This window comes from Miscanthus floridulus, chromosome 8 (assembly GCF_019320115.1).
Source record: "Miscanthus floridulus cultivar M001 chromosome 8, ASM1932011v1, whole genome shotgun sequence".
In the NCBI taxonomy this organism is placed as follows: Eukaryota; Viridiplantae; Streptophyta; class Magnoliopsida; order Poales; family Poaceae; genus Miscanthus; species Miscanthus floridulus.
Genome location: NC_089587.1, coordinates 135,575,146 through 135,598,502, shown reverse-complemented (window position 1 = coordinate 135,598,502; position 23,357 = coordinate 135,575,146). Strand labels below are relative to the sequence as shown.

Sequence of the window (23,357 nt, the reverse complement as noted above, 5' to 3'; positions counted from 1 at the left end):
AATCCCTCAGAAGGACCCGACGCAATGGCCACGGTCACCTCCGGGGCGGCCAAGTCTGCAGCGGCACCATCGCCAGAAAGCTTCGTAGCCCCCGTAGCCACTTCACCAACAGTATGCTTGCGAGTCCTGAGGCTCGGTACTCGGTGGCACGATGGAGGGCTGAGAAGAAGTCGACGAAGAAGCGAGAGAAGACGAAGGACTGAAAATTGATAAAAATCCGATGAGAACCAGGAAAAAAGGAGAACAGAAGCAAAAAGATGAAGCCAGAATCTACTCACCCAGCCACCTTCTTCCTCGCTAAAGCCAAAAGAAGACCTCGTAGGAGGGACCATGGCGGCAAAAACGTCCCCGCCACTTAGCGACAGGAGCGGTATAGCCGATACCGGAGCCCCGGAAGAAGCCGGGGCTGGAGCCGTGGAAGAACTCGGCACCAGAGCTGCGGAAGAACTCAGGTACCAAAGCTACCAAAGAACTCAACACCGGAGCTTCAGAAGAAGCCGGTGCAGGAGCCTCAGAAGAACCCATACCCGACGTCCGGTTACTTCAAAAAGATCAAGACTAAAAGTCAAGACAAAGAGGAGAAATTCAATGGAAGGGGAATATGAAAACAACTCACCACCTGCATGATGAGGGGTACTTCATCATCCTCTTCCCCCTTGGTCTCAACCAAGGCCACCAGAGCACCCGCTGAAAAAAGAATAAAAGTACTCGGTTTCAAGATAAAAACAAGAAAACAAAGGGACAGAGAGTATAAAATATGCTCACCTAAGAGCATGCTAGCTACAACTGGAGTACCTGGAAGAGTACTTGGCTTGCGAGACTTCTTGGAAGCAGGCTAGGCCAGATGAAGACCCATCCAGTTCGCCCCCTCTTTGAGACACTACGAGGACCGCGGGGGACTAGACGAGGAACATATTCTTCATATACATCAACAAATCCAGAAGAAACTCCAGGAAGCGCTATGGAGATTGGGAACTTACTGGTTGCGGAAGCTCCAGCAAGTTTCTCCCTAGTTTTCGCCACGGCAGGGAGAACATCAAGAGGGATCGGGTCAACAAAGTTGCGCCCAAACTCCTACGAAAAAGAATAAAACAACAAGACAGGGAAAAGTTAAACAAAAATGGATACAGCAAGAATACATAAAGTACCCAAACAAAGAGAAAAACAACTTACAGCTGGAGGCGGGTTGTTGGCAGAGAACTCGGAGACAGTAAGCGGGACAACGCTTGCTCCTTTCAGCATCTTCTGGAGATGCTCGAGTACCTCCTCATCGGTCAGCTCAAGAGCTAGGACCATGCGTGAAGGATCCTCAGCCCTAGAGTACTCGAAGCCAAGGTGCTCTCGCTCCTTCAAAGGCTGAACTCGGCGACGAAGAAAACTCGAGACAATACCGAAACCGGTTAAACCCTGCTGTTTCAGCATACTAATCCTATCAAGGAATGGCTGGATTGCCTGGACCTCAGCGGGCGACACAGGGTTCTTATCCCATCGGTCATTAACCACGGGACCAGATCCAGAGTGGACAGCAAGGGAAGGGATCAGATTGGCGGCATAAAACCAGTCGGCACGCCAATCTCTTACAGAATCGACCAGGTCATAGTCAAAGAACTTGCTCTTAAGACCCTGGCGAAATTGAATCCCACAACCACCAAGAACACTGGTTTCTTCACGGCGGGGTTGGGGTTTCAGGCGAAAGAAGTAACGAAACAGAGAAAGAGAAGGGGGAATTCCAAGGAAAGCTTCGCAAAGATGAACAAAGACAGAAAGGTGAAGAACTGCATTAGGAGCAAGATGGTTCAAGCAAATCCCAAAATAGCTGAGAAATTGATGAAGAAAGGCAGAGGCGGGAAGGCAAAGTCCAGCGCGAATGAAAGAGACAAAAAGAACGATCTCACCAGGACCTGGAGCAGGGACCCGATGCTCGCCTGGAACTCTCCATTCAGCAAAAGCCTTGCTCTGGATCAAGCCATCGCTGACAAGCTCGCGGAGCTGCTCTTCGGTGGTTGTCGGAGTCGGCCAAGACTTCTGGGCGGCCCTCATGGCAACAAACTCCTGATTCTCGATCACGGAGAGTGATGACTCCTCGTCCACGAAAGAAGACTGGGACTTACTTGCGGTTTTCTTCTTACCCATGTACTAACGGAGGCAAAAAGCAATTAGGGGAAAAGAAAGCCTAGACAGCGGCGCTAAAGACGGCGGCGGCAATGGCGACGGCGGATGACTGAGAGCTAGGGTTTGAAGGCAAGAGAAAGGCAGTAAAGAAAAAGAAGATGAAGGGTCTTTAAATAGATTTTACAGCGTTAAAAACGGCCCACCAGGCCCGTTAAAGCACCAGTGTGAGAACGCAACGGTCCATTTACCGACACAGCTAAAATGACGGAGGGCACAAATCCACACAACGGTACAATTCAACGGGCAGATTTCAGACTTATCCATCCAGCACTACTGCGGAGTTATCAGATAACTGCAAGAACAACCCGTCAACAAAGAAGAAAAGAAGGGCAACTTCACAAGGAACATAAGAACTCGGTTCTTACGGAAAGAACTCGGAATATCATGAACAACCGGAACTACAGCAGAAAAGTAAATAACAACTCAGAAGACAAGATTCTTTCCATTACAAGCGACTTCAAAAATAGAAGATTACAAATCTTACAAGACCCAACGTACTCGGTACCACGAAAAGCAAAGTAGCAAAGAAGAACACGGACACGGCTGGGCTCTGGAACGACTACGTGTCCCAAATTGCTACTCGGAAGGACAAACCGCCATCGGCTACACTGTTTTCTTCAAAGGACGGACGCAGTGCATCCAAGGCAGGAAATCAGCAGCACGGCAGGACAACATGGAGCAGAGAAGGCCGGCAGGCATCTGTCTACCCAAGACCGATGTGATGCTGGATATGGTGTTGATCTGCACCGGACAGTCTCAAGACAGGCGACGAGGATCAACCCAGAACTGCCAGATGAAGGAACGAAGTCCACATCACAAGACTTCCTCCAACTACCGCCACGTACATCCTGGTACATTGCTGCCGCGGGATTAGCCTACCTCTAATCCCTATCACAAGACTTCCTCCAGCTACGACAAGACACACAGGAACTACGAAACACGCCCGGGGGCTGCTCTACTTCACAAACTACCATGTTAGTGATCACAAAGGTTTCAACAGAATGTTCAATGGATGAAAGCAAGCACTCCGGAGGGTATTTATAGATCAAAGGAGCGGTGCACATGGACTAGGAGTACCAACAAAATAAGCCTAACAAAGGACACAGTGAAAAGACAGGACTCAATAATGGAAGACTCAGGCGAGAGGGAACAGTACTCGAAGACGGGCATATTCGGAAGAATATACCGACACAGTACAACCCGTGAACAAAAGGCATTCACACTCAACCACCACCATACAACTACATCTGACAACAGCAGACCACCAGAGAATATGCCAAAACCCTGCTTCCGAGTTCTTCCTGAACAAAACAACCCGGATATATGCTCGGGGGCTGCAAAAGGAGAGGTATACAGTTCTATCAAACAACTCAGATTCAAGACCCTCCAACTTTTTGTTCCAAATAGCAAGAGGCTCGGGGGCTACACTCAGTGAGTGCACTTTTTTCTCCAAAAAAGCGCACACCACTCAGAATGCTTCTTCAAGACAGACGGCGTCAGGGCCACAAGACAAAAAGAACCCGAACACAGCTAAATCAGAGCCCTTTTCAACAAAGAAGTCGGGGAGCCTTTCGACAAAGAATCAGGAAGGTTACAAGAAAAGACCCTCAAGCTCCTTGTGCCAAACAGCAAGAGGCTCGGGGGCTACATCCATATGGGAGTACTTTTTTTCAAAAAGGTACACACCACGCAAAGATCTCACTGAAGCGCTACACGGTTTCAATCAAGAAAGCACTCGGACGACGCTTGTTCCTGCTCAACAAGACTTGAAGGAACAAGACGAGGCTTCCAGAACTCAACCATGAAGTGCTCGGGGGCTTGTCAGTGCGGGACCCACGGGATACCCCGCAAGGAAGGAAGAAGACCTAGTCTAACTAGGATTCTTCCCCTGTAATCTTAGTAGCAGTGTTACTCCGTAATCCTACTAGGAATTCTCATTGTAAACCGACTAGGACTCTGACCTCCTGACTATATAAAGGAGGGCAGGGCTCCTTAGATAGGGAGTTCAACAGAACAATTGTACGACACAACACTTCATAATCAATCCAACGCAAAGGCTAACACCGACTGGACGTAGGGCTATTACTCGATCTGCGATCGAGGGCCTGAACCAGGATAAATCGACTATCTCTTGCGTTAACCATCGAGTTCTGCATACGCTGAAACCCGAACATACTGCCCCAGGTACCCCCGTGGCAGGCTATCGGTGGTCAAACATCGACATTGATTAAGTCACGGATGATAATCATCTAACCTCGCAAACGGAGTCTAAGTGGCTACACTTCATTTGAGGTGAATAATTTTTAAAATTGATCTTGAGCCCCTTATATCATTTTGGCAAGCCTTACTTGGCTAAGTCTGAGGTCTCCTAACTAGTTAAACTGGTCAGCTTCGACTTCCATTGCTCGGATCACTAATTAAACTGGTCGGCTTCGACTTCCATCGCTCGGATTACCAGTTAAACTAGTCGGCTTCACATCAAACTGCTCGGACTTGTTCAAGACTACGTTGCTCAAAGGATACAAGACGCTCGAAGACTAGCTGTGGGGATATACCCCCGGTACCCACAAGACAGGACATGGGCCGCACCATCGAAGGTGGCCCAGTCCACAAGATCAAGGTGTGCAGCGCACGACACTGGTCGGTGTGCACCGCATGGCTACAAAAAAATATTGTAATACCAAATAGAATATTTTCCTTGTAACCCTACCCCTCTAGAGTATATAAGGAGGAGCAGGGGTCCCCTAGACGAGATATATCGAATCTGATACACAATCAATACAAAATAATAGAGCACATGATGCAGGGTGTTACGTTAAGCTGACGGCCTGAACCTGTATAAATCTTGTATCTTGTGTCGCTGTTACCATCCGATTCGTATCACACGCGCACCTCCATCGATTCATCTACTACCATGAGTATACCCCTCGGTAGACTGCCGACCAGATTTCGTCAATAGGTGTGACATAAATAGAGAGATAGAGGAGCATCAAAAGTGAACCAACAAAGCTGTCAAGTTAGGAATGGGCTAGAAGGTATGAGTTGGATAGAATGCTCCAACATGTTCTCCAGGAAGAAGAGATTTATTGGTAGAGAAGGGGGAGTGAGAAGTGGTTGTTACAAGGTGACCCCAACACTAGTTCTTCCATCCAAGTGCTAATGGAAGAAGAAAGTGTAGAATTACTTTTCTTGATGATGCTCAGGGGAGGTCATTAGAGGGTGTGGCCTTAAAATCACATATCAAAGAATTCTATAAGCAATTGTTTGGCAGAGAAGAGGTGGCTAATATTCATATTCAAGATAATCTTTGGTCTGATGAAGAGAAGATATCAGTGGAGGAAAATGCTGAGTTAGTGCTACCATTCACTTTTGAGGAATAGGACAAAGCTCTAAGAGAAATGAAAACAATACTGCTCCTGGACTTGATGACTGGGTTCTCGGTGGAGTTCTTCAAAGCTTTCTGGTACCAGTTGAGAGGATTAGTTAAAGAAATGCTAGATGGGCTCCACCAAGGCCAACTTGATCCGAGAAGATTGAATTATGGTGTCATAACCTAAAGTCAAACTAGCTAGTAGTATTAAATAGTTTAGACCTATCTGTCTTTTGAAGGTGATTTATAAGATTATTACCAGGGTTCTGACTCTGAGGTTAACTAAAGTGGCTGGCAAAGTGATTAGCAAGTTTCAGACTGCCTTTTTACCTAGGAGATTCATATTAGAGGGGTCAGTTATTTTGTTAGAGGTGTTGCATGAGTTGAGAGTGTCAAAGTAGACGCATTTGATCTTGAGGTTAGACTTTGAAAGGCAGATGATAAGGTCAACTGGGAGTTCTTAAGGGAGGTTTTGAGAAAAAAAAAGGGTTTCAACTCAACCTGGATTGAATGAATTATGCAAGCAGTTCAGGGTAGTAGAGTGACTATTGATCTGAATGGTGAGAGAGGCCCTTTCTTTCTAAGTTTAGGATTGAGACAAGCTGATCCTTTATCACCTGTCCTTTTCTATTTGGTGGTTGATGTACTTTTTGCTCTATTATGTAGGGCTAGTAGAAAGGGTCTACTCACAGGCTTAGTGCCGCATATTGTAGAGGGTGGTCTAACTCACTTGCAATACGCTGATGATCCTGTGATTCTATTAGAGAATTCTGATACCAACATAACAAATATCAAATTCATTTTAGCTTGTTATGAAGCCATGTCTGGGATGACGATCAATTATGAAAGGAGTGAAGTGTTTATGATAGGGGGGGGGGGGGGGGGGCGAGGGGGTGGAGGCTGAGGAGAAGATGGAGGTGGCAGAGTTGTTTGGACGTAGAGTGTGAGAATTTCCTATATGTATTTAGGCCTGCCTATCAGTGATATTAAAGTTACCAAGGGTCAGTTAAATGTGGTGTGTGTTAAAACTGAAAGAAGGCTAAATACTTGGCAAGGGGATCTTTTATCTTCAAGAGGCAAATCCATCTTGATTAGTTCCTGTTTGTCCAATATTCCTATATATGCTATGGGGATGTACATGCTGTATGAGGGAAATTATCAGAAATTGGATTCTACTAGAGAGTTTCTTTTGGCAAGGGACAAATAAAAAGAGGAAATACCATATGGTTAGATGGGAGACTCTAGATAGCCCCAAGGATTTTGGAGGGCTTGGTTTTTTTTTTATGTGAGAACAATGAATTCTTCCTTGATGTGTGACGAACTAAGAACAAACCATCTGCCCAAACGTGATTCTTCTACGCAAATGTGATTCTTCTATCCTGTCCGTCTAGCTGCCATAATTTGATTGGCAGAGACATCGGCATAGTTTGATTGAGATAGACCGGATCTGCAGGTATCAGCAACGAGACATCACTTCTGGTTATTTTGATTGGTGAAGATTAGCTTAAGGCCAAATCCAAGCCCAACCGAGACGGTGAAAGGTTAATCTACCCTACACAATCATAACTTCCTCCATAGCACCCCTGTAGCTTCACCAAGTAAAAAGATTGACTCTAAATCTGATGAAGCAAATCACCATGAACATTACGACAGGCATCCAGAAAGAACACGTATCACCATTGAGGAACTTGAATATTTGATATTGGCAACTATCCTGAAACTCATCTTGATGCTAAAAAATATTCAATTGATAAACAAGAAACGAGTTCAACACTCAGGTTGGCTCATTTGTAGAAATCAAAGTCCGTCTCGGGCTTCTTCACGTTGGTTCGGTAGCCCTTCTCAAAGTCCTTGGGGAGGATGACATATCGGTTTTTGCGGACAGCATGCATGCCAGCTTCTTGACAGATAGCAGCGATCTGTAAAAGCATAATGCGAGGGGCATTAAGGGTGACAGGAAAAAAAAAAGGTTACCTAGTTTTACATTGTCAGATCCAATCAATAACTCATGCAAGGAGCATTGAGGGTGACATGGGAAAAAAAAAGATCATCTTTGCATCATCAAATCAATAATCAATAACTAATGCGATTGGCATAAAAGTATAATCTAATTTAAATCACCAGATGCCCTAAGATGTGTATAATGCTAAGAACAAGAAAAGATCTGAGACAAGCATTACCATTGTAATGTGGTTTGGCCACCTCCATTAAACAAATCAGGTGCATTGTTGGATCCAAGGTTTACTGGATATAGATTTTATCAATACTAACTCAAGGTCCTACCGGAGTTGCTGCGGAGGTTGTAGGGATGGAACGGGGAGAGGGTGAGGTTTGATCTCTCGGCGACGGCGAGGAGCCGTGGCTGCACAGCGGTAGAAGGCCACCCACAAACAGCTCCGCTTTCTGGAGCGGCGACAAGTTGCGGGCATGGCACAACACTGAAAACGGATCGGATACGGACGGATATCACCGGTATTACATTTGTTTTTATATTTCTGTCCGGATTCGGATTCGAATACGGATAGTATCAACCATGCCGGATATGATACAATTAGATATCGACATCATAAATATGCGATTTGAGTATTCGGATATGGATACGGTGTCGGATGTTGAATATCCGGACTCGAATACGGACGGATCAAAACCCCTCTAAACGGATTCGGTCTCGAATATGGTCCGAAAATATCCGTACCATTTTCACCCCTACACAGCACCACATTAAAGCGGTCGGAGTACTCCTGCACCATAGTCAGGAAGGGGAGCCGGGCGAGCTCGGACAGGCGGGTGCCACAAACCGCTGGCCCGAAGCGGAGATTGCAGAGCTCCTTGAAGCGCTCCCAGTTGGGCATGCCCTTGTCTTGTTCCAGTGCATAATACCAAGTCTGGGCCGCGCCGACTAGATGGTAGGAGGCAAGCCAGACGCGGTTCGAAGCGAGGATGCGCTGGCCCCGGAAAAACTGCTCACAGTGGTTGAGCCAGTTCAGTGGATCCTCAAAGCCGTCGTAGGTGGAAACCTTGAGCTTCTAGAAGCGCGGAGGAGCCATGCCCAGTCCAGCACCAGGGGTGGGGGCCTCAGGCGCACCTAGGTACAGTGACGTGCCGGGGTGCGGAACGCCAAACGGAAGTTGGGGCTGACACCATGGGTGAACTGGCCATCTGCACCCATACCGTTGAAGGAACCCACACCCTACAAGTATTAGTGGCTCGGTCCACCGAGGACGGGGGCGCCGCCGGTGGCAGCTGCCGTGGAAATCGTGGCTGTGGTGAAGAGGGGGGCGCCGGCCGTGGTGAACACAGGAGCAGCCGTCGATGCCATGGCTTAGGAGGGGATTAGTGATGGAGAAGATGACATGCGAATTTGGTGGATGGGCAGTGGTGTGGTTGGCGGCACGCCCGGCATCGACAGAGTTGTGGCAGAGTGGCAGCGGGCGATGGTGGCGGTGGTGGGTTGGACTCGAGGTGGGTAAGGCAGGCAGAGAGATCGGCGACGGTGTGTGCCAGGTCTGCGATCACCTTGGCCACAGGATCAGGCGCGGACACAGAGGACACAACTAGCGGCGCTGAGGTGGTGGGCGACGCTGAGGTGGTGGGCAGCGACGAGACGGGTGGAACGGCGGCCGTGGCGGAACCTGACATAGCCAATACCAGATTGATAGAACCTGAGGTCCTACCGGAGTTGCTGCGGAGGTTGTAGGGATGGAAGAGGGGAGGGCAAGGTTTGATCTCTCGGCAACAGCGAGGAGCCGTTGCTGCGTTGCAGCGGCGGCGCTGCTGCTGTTGCCCTAGACGTACGTGAGAGAAGGCAGGGAGGAGGGTCACGTGAAGGCCCTTGAGGCCAGGCAAATAATGTTTGTCTTCCTTAATTCCTTCAATCAATGTTTACAGGATATTTATCCTCCCTAAACAACCATCTATGAGATCCTATATTTAAGGAATAAATGCTCTATTTGAGGAAATAGCAAATAAAAGGGATAATTGGGCTATTAGCCCCTTAGTAGGGGGCGCCCTCTTAGCCACTTATGGGCCGGCGCCTGGAGTAATGGGCGCCGGTCATAACAACCTCACTTTCAAATTTTTAAAATGCAAGGTGTACCTTGAAGCAGTGCAGGCTCTAACACCACAATTTGAACAATAGTATATCTTATATCATTATAATTCTAATAACCATGAAATTGATATCATATGAAAGTGCTTTCAATATGAAGTGAACAATAGTAAATTTGTATGGTAGAATCTAAAAAATCTTTGGAATCCTGTGTTGCTCACACACCTTTAATAAAAATAAGGAGGGAGTAAGGTATAAGTGTACTAGCTACGCAGCAGAAATCACAAAAGCACTCAATTACAGGTCAAATACTGGCATGGGACGCAACAGTGTACTCCAGTAGATGAATTTCAAGTGTATTTATATTATTAATTTAAAAAACATAACAATGAAAAGAGACTCACATCAGCAGCACTGATCTTATCCGGTCTGGAAACATAATCTTCCAAATCAACCTCATCGCTCAGGTTCATTTTGGCAGTGCAAACCTGGAGAATTAGATGAGCTAATTATCAAGTGTGAAAAAGAGATACCACAAGAAAATCTAGCAACCCAGAAATCCAAAATCAAACAGCTTGAGTTGACAAACGAATTTGTAAAACAGAATTGTAACAAGGAAAGTGGAATTGTTTGTAAATCCTAGATAGAGAAACCATAAGACAGAAAACAAACAAGTAAACTGTTACTTTTTTATAGCATGAAGATAATTTAAAGATGGTGCATATCTATACATCACAAAGCTGTTGTTGGTATGAGGATCCCACTACATGTACAATTATCACAGATAGAATAATGAACAATGCTACATATACAACCCATAACACAAATCAATAAAGCCTTTCCAAGTGCTAGGTTCTATTGCATTGTTTCCAAGAGTGAGGTGTGGGAGCTAAAATGAAACAAGACCCACCATGCACAGTTTCGTAGGGTATTTAAATGTTGCATGTTTTTTTGAAATGAAATGCTCCCATTGGAGTTTCATGCAATTTTCCGACATGTGTGGATGAAACAAACTGCTCCTAGTGGAGTTTCACTAAATTTCCAATGCATTGGAAATGCTGTGCGCTGAGTTTCATCCATATCCTCTCATAATTCCCATACCACGTCATCATTTTTGCGGATGTGTCACCTCATTAAGGCCTTGTTTGGATGTAGTCAGATTCGCATCAATCCACATGCATTGGGGTGGATTGGTGTGGAACTTGAACTAAATTCCACCCCAATCCACCCCAACACATGTGGATTGAGGAGAATCCGACAACATCCAAACAAGGCCTAAATGGGAATGAAACTCCCACTGGAACTGGCCTAACAGTGCTCAGAAATCATCCACATGGGATCACCAATGAAGCAACTCTAGCAATCATATCTAGGACAGATGTAATAGGATGCCCTGGTTACTTCCATAAATAATACCTTATATAATAAATAGTTATTAACACTAGGCAACTCATAAAACTGCAGTGCTCAATGTTGGTTGTGTATCCAAAAGAAATCTGTATTCCTAATTAAACTTATGCTATCCCTTTGAAGAGTGATATGACCACATGTGAACGAGCAAGAACCAAATAATTCCATAGTAATACTCTACAAATTCAACAAATCTATATAACTCAGCTCTAGTAACATCCTCGCATACTTACTTGGAAAACAAGCCTCTTCTGACGCCGGTCTGGCAGAGGGAACTCAATTTTCCTGTCAAGTCTACCAGGACGCAACAGAGCAGGATCTAGAGTGTCTGCCCGATTAGTTGCCATTATAACCTTCACATTCACAGTTTGATCAAACCCATCCATCTGCAACATAAATAACCACATTACTAATTACTAATAAGAAATAAAAAGAACTAGTAGGAACTATAATCTAGGAAACTGTAGGAATTCCCAAAGTTAGCTTTTAGAGATAAAAGCTGTTTTCTAAATTCATTTCACATTGTTCTCTTTTCAAAAAGAACAGAAGTTCTCAAATTGGAATAATATAATGAAAATTGGTTATTTTAAATTGCAAACAACCACTTCTTCAATGTTTGAGGCCTGTTGCTAAATGTTTTCTAACATAGTAATAAATCTGTTAAGCCCTAAAAGTTCATCCTGGTCTTCTAATAGCTAAGCTTTACCTGATTGAGTAGCTCCATAAGAATACGCTGAACTTCTCGGTCAGCACCAGTCTGAGCATCAAAACGAGCAGTGGCTATAGCATCAACCTCATCAATGAAAATGATTGCTGGGGCATTCTCCTTAGCCAACCGGAACACATCACGCACCATTCTAGGGCCCTAAAGGAGTAGAAAGATCATAACGCATCAAGAATAGGACTGACAAATATTGAACAGCCGAAAAGAACAAATTGCAAATTTTTATGTCGACGAAAAGTATCTATGAATAACCTCTAATCATACAAAGAATTAAGACATGCATAATGCTTGCACTAGTCAGACATGACACAGGAAAAACAATAAAATATTACTCCCTCCGTTCCAAATTGTAAGTCATTCTTTTGCCAGGCATCTAGATATACACTATGTCTAGATACACACTAGATACATAATAAAAGTTGTGTATCTATAAAAGCCAGAACAACTTAAAATTTGGAACGGGGGAGTAACAGTTATCTTGGTTACATTATATGTGGTACCCAATATAGATTGGGTTAAGAAGATAACTTTATGGACTATCACAGATACTGTTCCAATGAGCATGAAACCAGAATGCAACAATTTTGACACAGATGAAGAGCCCATTCAATAGCTCTATGGACTATCACAGATACTGTTCCAATGCTAACATGAAACCAGAACACAACACTTTTGACACAGCTTAGAGCACATTCAAGCTTGTACTAGACAACATAGAGAATCTATAAACACCTTTCTACTTGATGTTTTCACTTCAGTATAGAGGATGCATAGATACCCATCAGTTTCTCCCCAACCTTCTTAGAAAAAACAATGACAGCAGTATCTACACTACCAGAACAACTAAGCAACTATATTTTATTTTATTTTATTATCCAAAAAGCATGAGTGGGCATAAACTAACCCATTAACCTTACAACATGCATCAATTCAATACATTTTATTTCCAACCCAAAAGGAATTCATATTGGGACTGTACCTCACCCAAGTACTTCTGTACAAACTCCGAACCGACGACTCTGATAAAAGCAGCAGTGGTATGATGTGCGACTGCTTTGGCAAGCATGGTCTTGCCAGTACCTGGAGGACCATACAGAAGCACCCCTCTTGGAGGATCAATACCAATCTGCTTGTACAACTCATGATGAGTCAAGGGTAACTCAACCGCCTCCCGTATTTCTTGCTTTTGGATGTCGCATCCTCCAATATCCTGCAGACCATAATAAGAAACCAATAAATTGTAATGCACTGAAACCAAGTGCATAGGTGTACTTCAAGAAATTAGAGCCAATTCCTTACAAGCCACTAAAAAAGTTCCAAATTCCGTCTAGATGACCACTGAAAAAGCTCATGCCATTTATGTCATCGTTTTATTTTTTTTCACACCCTTCTATGCCACTGTTGTCTTGTCTGTTAGTTGAAGATGCTGTTACAACACACGTGGATGTCAGTTCTTTTCTAAAATGCCCATTTTAACCCCAGCTATGACTGGAGGCCAAGAGTCTGTTTCACCTTGACTCGTTCTCTCATCTTCCCCATTCCCCATCTGCTGCCATCAATCTGCCATCCTACCTGCTCCACCTGCGAAGCATCTGCTATAGAGATTTGAGACGGAGATCCGCTCGAGGAGAGTGAGGGAGGCATCAGGGCAGAGGAGCAGCTCAAGGATCACCCTGCTCGATCTGTGCATTCGACAAGCTGCATAAGCCGACAGGCAAGGCCGCTATGCCGCATGGCCACATCGTGCAGGATAGAGTCGAGTTCTTCAACATTGGTGACTGCTACAGCAGCGGCATATACAACTTGCTTCTCCTGTTCATGTGGTCGTACATGTTGACAATGAATCACTAGTCTTATCCGTTCTTGCTTCTCCTGTTCTCTGGTTCTTAACGCTGCCAATGTCACGGAGAGCCCAAACATCCATGGCCACATTCATTTGAGGGTAAATGCACATTTCGTTCTTTAGTTAGGAACCGTTACACTAGAGCATGATGGCAGTGGCATAGAAGGGTGCAAAAAGATGAAATGATGGCATAGAAGACATTAATTCTTTTAGTGGTCAAGCCGGAATTCGAAACCTTTCTAGTGGCTTGTAAGGAATTGGCTCGAGAAATTAGATAGCAAAACAAAACTGCAAAGAACCATATTTTGTTTCCTATTCAAAGAAATTCTTAAAACAATTGAAGCACAGATCCAACGTTAATGTGGCACATAGCCTTAAAACCCACTGAACCTACAAAAAAGACGAAACCAATATGGTTCCCATTGCAGCAGAACCGTGGTATTTTACATAAAAATTGAACCAGTTTCTGCATAAATTTCCACCATTTTCCATAACTCATCTATTGAGACCAGAATAGAACCTGCTAGTATCTACAAACTGGAACAGAACCAAGTGAAACAATCCCCATTTTGTTGTTTGAGGGCATGCTCGAAAACTTGTTTTCTGTGGTGCTACATGTTGACTGATTTGATGTCGTTTAAAACTTTAGTGATTTTTCCGTTCAGTGTTTTTTTTACTTCCCACAATGCCCTTGCACTTCCCATAGTCTCGTCTGTGAGAATACCCATGACCCTTGCTTATACAAGTCAGAACCGCGTGTGTTCGCGCGTCCAATGATGGTACGCTGTCCAATTCTAGTGCATACTCCCTCTGTCCCTTTTTAAGTGTTGCTATGGTATTTTGCTAAGTTTAACAAGGTTTGTAGAAAATATTAGCATCATTTGTAGCTTGAAATAAGTTTATTTTGAAAAATAGATTCAACAATCTATCTAATGATACTAATTGATAGACAATAGCCTAACAGGCTTAGATTCCTTAAATTGAGTTTACAGAAGAGATTACATATAAAAAGAGAGGAGGAGGGTGACCCAAAAAACCAGCCGAGTCCCAAGAGGGCAGCCGAACCCCAAGGGGCCAGCTGGGCATTAACTCAGCACAGCTAGCTAGGAGATTAAAGCTAGGAGATTACACAAGTAACTAGGTGATTAAAAGTAAATAGCAATTAATTCTAACACCCCCCCCCCCCCCCCCGTAGTCAGATCGTCGGTGGAGCGAACGTTTAGACTGGAGCGAAAATCCATGAAGACAGAGGAAGGGAGCCCCTTGGTGAAGACATCGGCGAATTGCGACGTGGTGGGCACACGAAGAACCCGGACTGCACCCATGGCGACACGTTCACGGACGAAGTGAAGGTCGATTTCCACGTGCTTGGTGTGCTGATGTTGAACGGGGTTGGTGGAGAGGTAGCAGGCGCTGACATTGTCGCATGGTCCAGGGGATGGTGAAGTTCCTGGAGCAGTTGCCGCAGCCAAGTGGCTTCAGCGACGCCGTTGGCAACAGCCTGGTACTCTGCCTCGGCGCTGGACCGGGAGACAGTGGGCTGCCGCTTGGAGGACCAGGAGACCAGGCTGCCTCCAAGGAAGACGGCGTAGCCGGAGGTGGAGCGGCGGGCGTCCGGGCAGCCGGCCCAATCAGCGTCGGTGTAGACACGGAGCTGTGTTGGGGCTGTTCGGGGAATGACCAGACCATGGCTGAGGGTGCCCTGAAGATAGCGAAGGATCCGCTTGGCAGCGACAAGGTGAGTTTCCCGCGGATCATGCATATGAAGGCACACTTGTTGGACGGCATAGGCAATGTCGAGCCTAGTGAAGGTGAGGTACTGGAGGGCACCCACAAGGCTGCGATAAGCAGTGGGATCAACAACAGACGGGCCGGCATCAGCTGGTACCTTTGCACAAGTGTCAACTGGAGTGGAGCAAGGCTTGCAGTCACTCATGCCATGGCGATCAAGTATGTCCAGAGTGTACTGACGCTGTGAAAGGAGAACAGAATCCCTGTGGCGCTGAACTGCAACGCCAAGGAAGTGATGTAGGGGTCCAAGATCTTTCATGGCGAACTCCTTTTTCAGAGCAGCAATGACACGGTGAAGGAGTTGCTGAGATGAAGCCATAAGGACAATGTCATCCACATATAAGAGCAAGTAGACTGTTTCGGTGCCACGGCTGAATATGAAGAGAGATGTGTCTGACTTGGCTTCAGTGAACCCCAGAGAGATCAGAAAGGAGGCAAAGCGGCTTGTACCAGGCCCGCGGGGCTTGCTTCAAGCCGTAGAGGGATTTGTTGAGTCTACAGACATGATCTGGAAGTGCAGGATCAGCGAACCCAGTAGGCTGAGAGCAGTATACTGTTTCTGAAAGAGTCCCAGTGGAGGAAAGCGTTCTTCACGTCAAGTTGATGAATCAGCCAATCCCTGGAGTGTGCCACCGTGATGACTGTCCGAACAGTGGCTGGCTTGACAACCGGGCTGAAAGTTTCATCATAATCAACACCGGGGCGTTGAGTGAATCCCCGAAGTACCCAACGAGCCTTGTATCTCTCCAATGAGCCATCGGCATGGAACTTGTGTTTGAAAATCCATTTTCCAGTAACAACATTGGCCTTGGTGGGGCGGGGGACGAGGTCCTAGGTGTGGTTGTCCTGAAGAGCCGCATATTCATCTTCCATGGCCTGGCGCCAATGAGGATCAGCAAGGGCATCTCGACAGGACCGCGGTAGGGGAGACAAGGCCTCGGTATGCAAGGCGAGGCGAGGCTGCCGGTAGCCTGTTTTTCCACGGGTCGCCATGCCGTGGGAGTTGGCGACCAGCGGAATGGAAACAGCACCAGCAGGAACCGGAGGATCGCTCTTGACATAGCGAGGTGGAGAGGGGACCATGCTGGAACGTCGAGGAGGCGCTCCTGTCGGGCGCTCGGGTGGCGGGGCAGGAGCAGGAGCATGCCTGCTGTAGACATGAATAATAGGCGGCTTCTGAGGCGCAATCACCGGGGGGGAGCGCGCCGGCTGTAGACGTGGACGACGGGTGGAGCCAGCGCCTGTATAGGGGGCGCCTGTACAAGGGGCGCCTGTACAGAGGACGCCGAGGGACCCCCGGGACACAGCCGGTGGTGCCGGGGTGGAGGGCGCTGGCAGCACCGGGGCCCTGGCCGCCCGCGTGCCTGCGCGTGCCAGAGATGGTGCCAGAGGCACCAACTGGAAGGGGGCAGCAGCGCCGGGTGTACCTGCAGGAAGGGGAGACACTGGAATGGTGTCGTCGTCAGTTAGAAAATCAAGTTCCTGCTGAGGAGGGGATGGCCGGCTGAGGGAAAAAGGAAACGTTGTTTCGTCGAAAACAACGTGGCGAGAAATGATGACGCGGTTGGTGTTGAGGTCGAGGCACCGATAGCCCTTGTTATCCGGTGAATAACCAAGGAAAGCACAGAGGGTGGAGCGGGGGGCAAGCTTGTGAGGAGTGGTGGCAGAAAGGTTGGGGTAGCATGTGCACCCGAAGGCACGAAGATCATGATAGGAGGGGAGGGTGCCATGGAGAGCGAAAAGGGGGTGCTCATGTTTAGAGTTTTGGTGGGAAGGCGATTGATGAGATAGGTGGCAGTGGCTAGAGCATCAACCCAGTAAGAGGGGGGCATGGAAGCTTGGAAGAGGAGGGTGCATGTGATGTTATTGACGGTGCGGATCATGCACTCGGCTTTCCCGTTTTGCTGGGAAGTATAGGGGCACGACATGCGGAGAGTGATACCGTGAGCAAGAAAGAAAGCACGAGAGGCGGAGTTGTCAAACTCGCGACCGTTGTCACATTGGACTGATTTAATGGTGCAGCCAAATTGGGTAGACACATGAGCGAAGAAATTAGAAATCGTGGGGAATGTATCGGACTTAGCGCGAAGGGGAAAAGTCCAGAGGAAATGAGAGCAATCAAGAATAACTAAATAATATTTGAAACCAGAGACACTAACAACAGGAGATGTCCACAGATCACAATGGATTAAATCAAAATTCTTGGCTGCTCTAGATAGCGAAATAGAAAAAGGGAGACGAATATGACACCCAAGCTGACAGGCGTGGCAAAGGGAGTCATCTTCAGGCTTGCTGCAGACAATGGAGGAGGACTGCGCAAGGGACTGAAGAGTGGCCTTGCCAGGGGTGACCGAGGCACCTAGTGCCAGGTAGTTGGTGAAGGAGTGGCGACAAGGGCGCAGGAGCCAGTGGTGGATGAAGGGAGCTGAAGAGTGTAGAGAGGCCCCGTGCTATTACATCGGAGGAGGGTGTTCCGGGTACGGAGATCCTTCACGGAAACACCAAGAGGGTCAAACTCGACAGAAACACAATTGTCATTAGTGAATTTTCGAACCGAAAGGAGATTTCTGATAATGTCGGGAGCTACAAGGACATTGTCGAGGCGAAAGGGTCCAGGAAGGACAGAATAGCCGGTGCCAATAACAGGGAGGGTGGCCCCGTTGCCTACGACAATGGAGGAGGGAAAGGAAGAGAATGGTGTAGCGATGACCATACCAGGGTTGGCGGTGATGTGGGAGGAGGCGCCCGAGTCGATCACCCAATCCGAGGAACTTGGAGGTGAGGTGAGGGAGACGGTGCTGAAGGCGCTAGCGAGACCCTCGGGCGTCCAGGGCGCCCAAGCAGGAGGTGCCTGAGGGGGCTGCGGGTAGGACCCGGAAGCCGATGGTGGAGCAAAGTATGTCGGTGGCACGCCGGCCACCAGAGCCTACTGCAGAGGTGCAGGCTGGACTGCGCGTGGTGGAGGGCCACGGGCGCCACCGGCGGTGGACCCTGGCCACATGTGGATAGAGCCGATCCAGGGGTTGAGCAGCGAGGGCCACTGTGGTGTGGCTGGTGCAGTCCCGCCCTGTGCACTGCTGTGGGAGCCGCCAGAGCCGTGCCCGCCGCGATGGCGTCGGCCGTGGTTGCCACTGGATTGCTGTCCAGCAGCAGCATGATGTCCAGCAGCCTGATGGCCAGCAGTGTCCTGATGATGGCGTGGAGGCGCAGGCGAGGACGAAGTGGGCGGCCTGATGGAGGGCGCGGCGACGAGAGCCGAAGGAGAGGCCGAGGGCGTCCCCATGTTGAGCTCGGCCAAACGGAGGTCAACACGAACATCGGCGAAGGACGGGAACGGCCTCTGGCAGGGTGACGAGCTGGGACATGAACCTGAAAACGTTCATTGAGACCCCGTAGAACGTTCAGCACCAGAGTTCGGTCCTGGATGGGCTCGTCGAGGTCGGCGAGGGCATTCGCCATGCTCTTCATTTTGCGGCAGTAGTCATCGATGGAGAGGGCACCTTGGCAGAGAGTGCGAAACTCGGCGTCGAGGAGCATGGCGCGGGACTCGCGATGGTTGAGGAACTGCTGTTCAATCCCGAGCCATGCTTGCCGGGCGGTGAGGCCGTCGTGCTCATGGATGACGTCCAGGAGGTCGGCGGAGATGGTGTTGAAAAGCCAAGAGAGGACAACGCAGTCCATGCGTGACCACGCCGGATCGTAGGGGCGGGAGTCGTCGCTGAGGACGTGATCCTTCAAGGCGAAACGGCCGAGGATGAGGAGGACGTAGCCGTGCCACTTGGAGTAGTTGGAGGATTGAACATCAAGAACGATAGGGATGAGGTTCTTGATGTTCTGGACGGCAGCAGCTTGAGTGTGGAGGTGGGCGATGGCCGCTGCTTCAGAGGAGGCGAAGTGGACGTCGTCATCCTCAGGATCGGCGTCGTCGTCCGGATGCTCGGTGCGGAGGCGATCCCGAAGGGCCGCGGCCTGCTGCTCCAGGGTATTTGCCTGCGCGCGCTCTTTGTCAAGAGCAACAGCAGCGGCGCGGACACGCTCCTGGGCAGCGGCAGCGGACTTGAGAAGGGCAGCTTCTTCCTCGAGCTGCTGGCTGCGCTCTGTGTTGGTGAAGCGCAGAGAGGAGGCCTCATCCTCTAGGCGCTTGGCAGCAGAGAGGGCTTCGTCGCGGAGCTTGGTCGCAGTAGCCATGGCGGAGGAGCTGGAGGTGGCCATGGGCGCGCGCAGCAGCCTGGGGTGGGTGGAGTGGGAGCGGAAGCAAAAGGATCGATGGTTTAGTCTGATACCATGATAGACAATAGCCTAACAGGCTTAGATTCCTTGAATTGAGTTTACAGAAGAGATTACATATAAAAAGAGAGGAGGGTGACCCAAAGGGCCAGCCGAGTCCCAAGAGGCCAGCCGAACCCCAAGGGGCCAGCTGGGCATTAACTCAGCACAGCTAGCTAGGAGATTAAAGCTAGGAGATTACACAAGTAACTAGGTGATTAAAAGTAAATAGCAATTAATTCTAACACTAATTTGTACCATAAATATTAATATTTTCTTGTATATATTTGGTCAAAGTTGAGTATGTTTGACTTGTCAGGAAGTGGGAAAAAAGGACACAGGGAGTATTGATGATGTGACCGTTATATAAATATACGAGAAGTCATTCAGGTGCGTGCAATAACGTGTGTGTTCAGCTGCATAAATGGACACCGTTTGCTAGTAATAATTAGGAAAAGATGCAGCCTTTTGCAGGTTCTCAAAAATAGATTTTGCCTATTTGTATACCATAACCAGGAAGACGCCCACTGCAATCAATAACATCGACAGATATGTGGAGCCCTGACCAATGAAGAAGCAGAACTCTACTTCATATGGAAGCATAGACCGATCTAGGGCCCAGCCTGACTGATATATATACTCATAAGCACATTATGATTCGGGATAACAATGTAACGACCAAGTGATTTATCATCAGATCCATAATAAGAAGTCAAATTAACCAAGGGCATCATGCGGATCCGGCAAATTTAAGGATACACTTACGATATATATACTCATAAGCGCATTATGATTCGGGATAACAATGTAACGACCGAGTGATTTATCATCAGATCCATAATAAGAAATCAAATTAACCAAGGGCATCATGCGGATCCGGCAAATTCAAGGATACACTTACGTTGTAGGTGACGTTGGGCTTCTCCGACGATCCCAGCAAGGAGATGCTGGAGTCGGCCTCGGGCGGCAGCACGTCGACTAGAGCGTTGGAATGACGATGCAACGCGACGGACGCTGACGGCTTGAGCAGCTCGCGGTTGATGGTGCTGAGGATCCGCACGTAGTAGTTGCTGCCCGTGGTAGAGCCCACGATGCCGTTGTTGCCGTCGACCATTTCCATAAACTGGCCGATGACGAGCGGTACGGACTGGATCCGCTTGACCTCCTCCTGTGCACGGAGGAGTTCGCGCTTGAGGTTCTTCTGTTCGTCTTTAACGTACTCCTCCTGGATCTCGACGAACTCCATGTGGCGCTGGAGCGACTTGAGGCGGCCATAGAGGTCGTCCTCCTCCTCGACGGACGCGGCGACGGAGGCTGAGGCAGTAGAGGAGGCCGGGTACGACGGAGGGGGCGCCATCTGAATGGCCACCGGACGGGGCAGGGCCGGTGGCGGCGGCCGACATCGGAAAGGCGAGGGTTCGGGTCTCGACTTGCGTTCGACTTTGGGGATCGGGGAGGAGTTCGATTTGAAGGCGACTGGTTTGGTTAGTTTTTTTTTTTTTCCTCGCCATTACAATTTTTGCAACTATTGAAATACGCCATTACAATCACCTTATGGAAACTTACCATTACCACTCTGTTTCTCCTAAGTTTATGCCCTATTCTACGTCTGGCGCGTATCTCAGTTCATTTTAGGGCTTCGTATTCTCGTATCTCCCCATATTGCCCCTGGTCCACAACAGCCCCCTCTCTCTCCTCCTCACTACAACAATGGCCCCCACATGTCGGTCCCGTTTGACTTACCTTATAATCTGCACTATTCAGCTTGTTTTTTCAGCCGGAACAGTATTTTTCTCTCACAACAATTCAGCCAGAACAGTGTTTTCAGCTAATTCAAGTCAAGTTTCAGCAAGCCGAACGGGGCCGTCATCTTCTTCCTCCTCTTCCCATCCCTTGCTGAGCAGCCAGGTTCCCCGACACCTCGAGATCGGCTAGGAGCTTGCCATTGACGCGTGCGACGCGAAGTGGAGCAGTAGGGGCCTGGTCTCGTCTTGTTCATGTTGTGTGCCAACTTCAAGATGGCGGTGGTGGTGCGAGATCCCAGGCGTGAGGCTGGCTTGCTGCACGTGAGGACGCCATGGTCACGGTCTCCTCGTGCGCATGAAGCCGTTGGCGGCACGAACCCGACCACCACTACGAGGTCGCGCGACGTCGTCGCATCGCAACGTCGCGCGAGGCCGTCCCGCTGCAAGCTCCTCATACGGTCACGAGTCCAGCCCGATCCGCTCCAAAAATCGCCGCACACACTCCACCCTAATCGAATTACTTCGACCTCTAAGTGCCTGAGATGGTTAGTTAGTGCCTAGAAGAAATCTTGTCGCGATCCATTCATCAGAGAGCTCGTACCGACCATTTTAGTTGTCGCCGGCCACCATGTCCGCCAGTTCGAGCTCCGCCATGGTCGCGCTCTCCTCGATCGGAGCTCCCTCGACGTCTAGTTCGGCGTCACTGCCGTGTCGGCCACGTCTCAAAGCTCCGCCTCTCCTAATTCCGCCACACCCGTGCGGGTGCTCGGCGCGCGACCTTCGCCGTCGACTAGCTCCAGCAGCTCACCGTACTGCCGCACGCGTTAATGGCGAGCTCCTGACCGATCTTGGCGTGTTTGGGAACCTAGCTGCTCAGCAGGGGAAGATGGGAGAAGGAGGAAGAAGAAGATGACATGTGGGGCCCATGCGTCAGTGATGGGGAGAGAGGCTGTCGTGGACTATGGGTAATACGGGGAGATACGGGAATACGAAGCCTGCAAGTGGGCCTAGATATGTGTTAGACGTAGAACAGGGCATGGACGTGGGAGATGTGGACTTGTAATGGCAAGTTTTCAATAAAGTGAATTGTAATGACGTATTTCAAAAGTTAGAAAATTATAATGGCGAGGATAAAAACCCTCTGGTTAGAGCATCTCCAGCAGCTCTCCAATCCAACTCCCCTAATAAGTTGGTAATAGAGATAGCCCAATACTACTTTATAGATTACTAGTATAGTGCCCGTGCTAACGCAACAACAACATTCGGCCAGTGCACTGTTGTCCTGGCGAGTCCCCGGGCACGGCATCCCCTCCTGTGCAGCTGCACCGGCATCGCGGGCTCCACCAACACGAAGATCTCCTTGTCCGCGCGCCGCACCCCGCCGCCTGCCGAAGGTGCCGAGCCACACCCATGCGCCGTTCCACGTGGAGTGTATGCCCATGCTAATGGTACGGTAAAATGCAAAACAAGATAAATAAATTTTGTAAAAAAATATAAAAAAACAGAGTCACATTGTTAGCTAAGTCAGGTTTGCAAACACCGACAAACACAAGAAAAACACACATCACAAAGATGCTGCAGCAACTCAGTAAATTGTCCTATTTTCATTTAGTATATTGTATGCAACAGAAACAATTGTAAGAAGAACAAACACAATTTGCAACCTTGCATAATCTTGCCAGCCAAGTATCGTCAGCATCCAATCGATTTCTGGGATATATATCTAACCTCGCACTGTAGATGATGTGTGCACAATATTCAATCAAGGGAAACAACTTGATGGAGAACACTGCTTGATGATTAAAGTGTTGCTGTACCAAATACAGGTACAAGATAGAACATGCCATCTGATTGTTTCTATAAACGAAGTTGCATATATTAGGACTTAAAAAATATGCAAGTATTTTCTAATGATATTTACTAATAACAAATTGCATTACTGAAATGCAGGGATGGTCTTCTCACTGAGATGCTCATCGAAGAACATA

At 48.2% G+C, this 23,357-nt stretch overlaps 1 pseudogene; it reads right to left on the bottom strand.

The window, feature by feature from the left end:
* Nucleotides 1-7,202: 7,202 nt before the first annotated feature.
* Nucleotides 7,203-21,042, bottom strand: LOC136477293 (26S proteasome regulatory subunit 6B homolog; annotated as a pseudogene).
* Nucleotides 21,043-23,357: the final 2,315 nt, after the last annotated feature.